The sequence below is a fragment of the Euprymna scolopes genome, chromosome 25 (genome assembly GCF_053919585.1).
Source record: "Euprymna scolopes isolate OS-2025 chromosome 25, ASM5391958v1, whole genome shotgun sequence".
Classification (NCBI taxonomy): domain Eukaryota; kingdom Metazoa; phylum Mollusca; class Cephalopoda; order Sepiida; family Sepiolidae; genus Euprymna; species Euprymna scolopes.
Window position 1 is genome coordinate 44,407,002 of NC_136506.1, and position 7,531 is coordinate 44,414,532.

Sequence of the window (7,531 nt, forward strand, 5' to 3'; positions counted from 1 at the left end):
CGCCTAGAAACCAGCTAGAACATGTATTTCAGTCAATCTTTATTATATCCTGGGCTATGCCGGGAAACCAGCTAATCTCTTTTTAGTGACTTGACCACCAAAATACCTCCCTAAGTGTGTCCTTTCTTTTGAACTTATTAGATATAGGTATCTAGAAATGTGTGTGAAATTTTGTTGAATGCATTGTTCACTATGATTTTCTTATTGTTCTACACAATATCAACTGTAGCGAAATAAAACAGTAAACTTAGTGTAGTGTTAGAATAAAGAGCAAAGGAAAAAATTAGAATCATATTTTGTAATTGCAAATCTAAATTTGCTAGCATGTACCAGTATTGGCCAGGTTGTGGAAATTTGGAACTTATAACATATGTAGTGGCCTTTTCCTAGATACCTATTGCTAAAAATTATACTTTCATTTTGTTAGAAAAATCTCTCTTCAGATGCCCTGCATCATTCAAAATAAAAACAAATATTTTTATAATTGTTTCAGTATATTGCTACACAATGTGAAAGTTTTTAACGTTTGTAAAAAAAATCATGAATGTGCTTATATAGCAAAAAAGAAAATATCAGTGCACAGTATTGAAAGTGTTTGAGATTCAAAAGTCTGTAACATTTCTACTAACTTCATAAGATGTCATGTGAGAAACTGAATTGAATATCAAGACATTATCTGAAGCGTTTTTATTTTGGTGTAACATATGTGTTTACAGTGAACCTTAACTTTTAATAAACAGATTGGTATGCAATGACATAGGCTAAGAATCTTTAAAATATATATAAATTGGAAAAATGTGTGAACAAATGAAAAAAAAATGATCCGCTCCACTTGATGACATCAAGCACAGTAATATTTTAGTGAAGAAAATATGAAATTGATGTTCAGTGATTAGTTTGGATGAATGAGAAAATGTAATTGTTTGATGCATAAAAATAACTCAGTTGCTGTATTTGATATTAAGCAGCAAAATATAGTGATTTGAATATTTGGGAAAACATCAAACCAGATTATGTAAAAAGAAAAAAAAAAGATGAAATTAGAAAATATATATTTTATGTTTATGAGTTCTGCCAATCAAAATTTTGTGGCAGAAATTGGGTGATTACCATGCAATTTTATTTTGGTAAAATTCTTAAATTATTAGAATGTTTATTATAATTTCTAATTAGTGACTTGTTATAATCAAAATCCGCCCTAAAGAGTGTCCTTTCTTTTATTAGGTATCAGAGTAGGTATCAAGATTTCTACTTCTATACAAATGTGATATTTCAGATCTGTACATAAAAAATTTGTTGAATATATAGGTTGAGAATTGTTCTGTGTCGCTCTCTCTCACACACACACGCATTCTCACTTTTATAGATATAATAGATAGATTACTCTAGATATATTTCCATATGTCTGAATACCCTATATACAAATTTTCAAATCTGTAGATAAAAAAATTTGTTGAGTATATAGGTTGAAAATTGTTCTCTCTCTCTCTCTCTCACACACACATTCTCAATTTTAGAGATATAATAGATAGATTATGCTAGATATATTTCCATATGTCTGAATACCCTATATACAAATTTTCTAATCTGTAGATCAAATATTTGTTGAATATATAGGTTGAAAATTGTTCTTACTCTCTCTCTCTCTCTCTCTGGCTACCTCACACACACATTCTAACTTTTATAGATATAATAGATAGATTATGCTAGATATATTTCCATATGTGTGAATACCCTATATACAAATTTTCTAATTTGTAGATAAAAAATTTGTAGAGTGCATAGGTTGAGAATTGTTCTCTCTATCTCTCACACACACACATTCTAACTTTTAAAGATATAATAGATTATGCTAGATATATTTCGATATTTCTGAATACCCTATATACAAAAATTTGTTGAATGTATAGGTTGAGAACTGTTCTCTCTCTCTCTCTCTCTCTCTCGCTCACACACACACACATTCTCACTTTTATAGATATAATAGAAAGATTATCCTAGATATATTTCTATTTGTATGAATACTCTATATACAAATTTTAAAATCTGTAGATAAAGAATTTGTTGAGTATATGGGTTGAGAATTGTTCTCTCTCTCTCTCTCTCTCTCACACACACACACACATTCTCACTTTTATAGATATAATAGATTATGCTAGATATATTTCCATATGTCTGAATACCCTATATACAAATTTTCAAATCTGTAGATAAAAAATTTGTTGAGTATATAGGTTGAGAATTGTTCTCTCTCTCTCTATCACACACATTCTCACTTTTATAGATATAATAGACAGATTATGCCAGATATATTGAAATATGTCTGAATGCCCAATATACAAATTTTGAAATCTGTAGATAAAAAATTTGTTGTATACATAGGTTGACAATTGTCCTCTCTCTCACACACACACACATTCTCACTTTTATACATATAATAGATAGATTATGCTAGATATATTTCTATATGTCTGAACACCCTATATACAAATGTTCAAATCTGTGGATAAAAAATTTGTTGAATGTATAGGTTGAGAATTTTTATCTCTCTCTTTTTCTCTCTCTCTCTCTCTCGCTATCTCACACACACGCATTCTCACTTTTATAGATAAAATAGATAGATTATGCTAGATATATTTCCATATGTCTGAATACCCTATATACAAAGTTTCAAATCTGTAGATAAAAAATTTGTTGAATATATAGGTTTAGAATTGTTCTCTCTCTCTCTCTCACACACACATTCTAACTTTTGTAGTTATAATAGATAGATTATGCTAGATATATTTCCATATGTCTGAATACCCTATATACAAATTTTCTAAACTGTAGGTAAAAAATTTGTTGAGTATGTAGGTTAAGAATTGTTCTCTCTCTCTCTCTCTCACACACACACACAAGTTCTCACTTTTATAGATATAATAGATAGATTATGCTAGATATATTTCTATATGTCTGCCTACCCTATATACAAATTTCCAAATCTGTGCCCAAAAATGTGTGGAATATATAGGTTGAGAATTGTTCTCTCTCTCTCTCTCTCACACATATTCTCACTTTTATAGGTTATATAGGTTGAGAATTTTTTGCTCTTTCCATCACTCACATTCACACTTTTATAGATATAATACATAGATTATGCCAGATATATTTACATATGTCTGAATACCCAATATACACATTTTCAAATCTGTAGATAAAAATTAGTTGAATATATAGGTTTAGAATTGTTCTCTCTCTCTCTCTTTCTCTCTCTCTCACACAAACATTCTCACTTTTATAGATATAATAGATAGATTATGCTAGATATATTTCCATACGTCTGAATACCCTATATCCAAATTTTCTAATATGTAGATAAAAAATTTGTTGAATATATAGGGTGAGAATTTTCCTTCCTCTCTTTCTCTCTCTCTCTTTCTCACACACACACAAGCTGAAAATTGTTCTCTCTCTCTCTGACTCTCTCTCTCTCTCTCACACACACACACATGGTCATTTTATAGATATAATAGATAGGTTATGCTAGATATATTTCTATATGTCTGAATACCCTATATACAAATTTTTAAATCTGTAGATAAAAAATTTGTTGAGTATATAGGTTGAGAATTGTTCTTTCTCTCTCTCTCACACACACATTCTCACTTTTATAGATATAATAGATTATGCTAGATATATTTCCAAATGTCTGAATACCCTATATACAAATTTTCAAATCTGTAAAGATAGAATTTGTTGAATATATAGGTTGAGAATTGTTCTCTCTCTCTCTCTTTCACACACATTCTCACTTTTATAGATATAATAGATAGATTATGCTAGATATATTTCCTTATGTCTGAATACCCTATATACAAATTATCAAATCTGTAGATACAAAATTTGTTGAGTATATAGGTTGAGAATTGTTCTCTCTCTCTCTCTCTCACTCACTCACTCACTCACTCACTCACACACACACACACACATTCTACCTTTTATAGATATAATAGATTATGCTAGATATATTTCCATATGTCTGAATACCCTGTATACAAATTTTCAGATCTGTATATAAAAATTAGTTGAATATATAGGTTGAGAATTGTTCTCTCTCTCTCTCTTCTCTCTCTCTCTCTTTCACACACATTCTCACTTTTCTAGATATAATAGATAGATTATGCTAGATATATTTCCATATGTCTGAATACCCTATATACAAATTTTCTAATCGGTAGATAAAAAATATGTTGAATATATAGGGTGAGAATTGTACTTACTCTCTCTCTCTCTCTCTCTCTCTCTCTCTCTCTCTCACGCACACATTCTCACTTTTATGGATATAATAGATAGATTATGCTGGATATATTTCCATATGTCTGAATACCCTATATACAAATGGTCAAATCTGTAGATAACAAATTTATTGAATAGATAGGTTGAGAATTGTTCTCTCTCTCTCTCTCGCAACCTTACACACACAACCACACGCAAACATTCTGACTTTTATAGATATAATAGATCGATTATGCTAGATATATTTCCATATGTCTGAATACCCAATATACAAATTTTCAAATCTGTAGGTAAAAAATTTGTTGAATATATAGGTTGAGAATTGTTCTCTCTCTCTCACACACTCACATTCTCACTTTTATAGATATAATGTATAGATTATGCTAGATATATTTCTATATGTCTGAATACCCTATATACAAAGTTTAAAATCCGTAGATAAAAATACGTTGAGTATATAGGTTGAGAATTGTTCTCTCTCTCTCTTACGCACACACACACACACACACACACACACACACACATTTTCACTTTTATAGATATAATAGATAGATTATGCTAGATATATTTCCATATGTCTGAATACCCTATATACAAATTTTCAAATCTGTAGATAAAAAATGTATTGAATATATAGGTTGAGAATTGTTGTCTCTCTCTCTCTCTCTCTCTCTCTCTCTCTCTCTCTCTCTCTCTCTCTCTGGCTACCTCACACACACACACATTTTCACTTTTATAGATATAATAGATAGATTATGCTAGATATATTTCCATATGTCTGAATACCCTATATACAAACTTTCAAATCTGTAGATAAAAAATTTGTTGAGTATATAGGTTGAGAATTGTTCTCTCTCTCTCACACGAAACTGTGCACTCGGCTTCTTTCCCCCCTTCCCACCCCAAATGCTTGGGAAACTGTGCACTGTTTTTGTTGGTTTTCAAGCTGCCTCTTCCCCCCCCCACACACACACAGTTTAACAGTAGTAGGAGGTCAAGAGAAAGAGGGTGAGAGAGAGAGAAGAGTAAGTTGGTGAGAGAGAGAGAAAAGAGAAAGAGGGTGTCGGTTTTATATTTTTATTATCGTCTAATATTTTGAAAGCTGAATTTCTAATAAAATGTGCATCTATAGGAGATAATGCCTGGGAATGTGTCCCCCCCCCCACAGTTTAACAGTGGTGTGACGTCAAGAGAAAGAGGGTGAGAGAGAGGGAAGAGTAAGTGGGTGAGAGAGAGAGAGAGAGAGAAAAAAAAAGAAAGACGGTGTTGGTTTTGTGAAAAAAGTTGTTATTTACAAATGTTCGCATTCTTGGCCTTTTGGTCAAGATCAAAGTGTAGTATCTGTTCTTCAGATGCTGCACTTCTATTTCTTGTTCTCTTTCGGTGGAGGAGAAATCCTCCACGACTGAGACAATTTTTATTTTTGTACCTTTTCTCCACGATAAAAAACGACCCTGGTGTCTAACTCTGTCCCGTGGGGAGGCATAGTAAATAGGTACAATTGTTCGCCATTAGTGGATGTTGACGTCACGTCACGTGACATGACTAAGCGTTTTTTTTTTTTAGTATGAATAACATTTTTTGTTTTAATTATAAAGTCTACACTTAATTTTATAGAAAATGATGTATATATAATAGAAAAAAAAAATTACTGGTTTTGTTGGATTCAAGTGGATCCCCCCCCCTCCAGTTTAAGAGATAGCAGGTCACGTGGTAATATACAAAATGGCTAGCGTAAATATAAAGATCGGTTTTTTTATCGACGAATATTTTGAAAGCTGAATTTTTTTTTATTCCTGTACATTTTTTCCTGATATTTTTCGTTAAAACTCTTGTATAAATACTATTTTTAACCAGTTAAATACGTTGGAGACATTGTCATTGGAGTTTAATAATCTCTAGAACAAAGCAGAAGAGAAATTACAAAAGTATCGGTAAAACAAAGTGTTTGTTTACATTTGTTCGCCATTACTGGATGTTGACGTCACGTCACGTGACATGACTAAGCGTTTTTGGATTATGTAATATTAACATTAAAACGACAGGTTTTTTTTGGGGCCCCCCCTAGGAGAGAAATGATCAGTTCACCCCCTTTTAATGGTCCGTTTGGTGTGGAATTTCGATATTTGTCATGCGGGTGATCAAGGTTCAATATGATACATAATTTGTCAACTTTGGTTGTGTCTGTCAAAAGTTTGAGCTGACGTCACGTCACGTGACACGTATTGAATAACGTTAAAATGACAGGTTTTTTGGGGGGCCCCCCTAGGAGAAAAACGATCAGTTGACCCCTTTCTACTGGTCCGTTTGACGTGAAATTTCGATATTTGTCATCCGGGTGATCAAGGTGCAATATGATACCAAATTTGTCAACTCTGGTTCCGTCTTTCAAAAGTTTTAGCGTTACAAACAAACATACATACATACATACATACATACATACATACATACACACCGATTTTTGCCTTTTATATATATAGATGGTTAAAAATATCGGCCTATTATTTAAATTGAGATTTTTAATATATAAGAAAGTCAATGTGTTAGTTGGTGCATATACTAGTCATAAAGTTACATACAACATAAAGTACTTCTATATATATATATATATATATATATATATATATATATATATATATATACGCACGTGCGCACACACACACACGTAAGCACACATACACATCTTTATAACAGTAAAAACAAGGCAGTTTAAAGGGTCCCATGATCACACGTGATGAGACTTGGAATATTTTAACTGTAATTTATTTAGATAAAAAAAAACATTGCCTGCTTATGATTTTATTTGTCAGTTTGCCGAAAAATATTATCAAACGCATCTAGCATGTATTGAAACTGAAAAATATTACGCGTATATATAATCTTTGTCAATCTTACTATAAAAACATATTTATTTAGCGTAAAAATATTAACTTTTAAACATGCGTCGGTATGTTGCAAAACATTATTCATTTACAACATCACGGATTTCTGTAAACACAATAGTTTTTGCACGGTAACATTAGTATATTATTATAGTTTCTATATACTATATACAATGTAATTGTGCAATTAAATAAAAGTAGGCTCATAAACATGTCTCGATGTGACGGCAACCATTTTATTATTAATGACATTTACGACGTATTGCATCAAAAAAGATGTATGTAGTATAAAATTAAAAAAAAAATAAGCCATCGTTCTGCAAAAATGAAAAGATTTATTTAGATGTATTTAGATTAAAAACATTACCTTA

At 31.2% G+C, this 7,531-nt stretch overlaps 1 pseudogene; it reads left to right on the forward strand.

Moving 5' to 3' along the window:
- Window positions 1–5,578: 5,578 nt before the first annotated feature.
- Window positions 5,579–5,712, forward strand: LOC145247663 (U2 spliceosomal RNA; annotated as a pseudogene).
- Window positions 5,713–7,531: the final 1,819 nt, after the last annotated feature.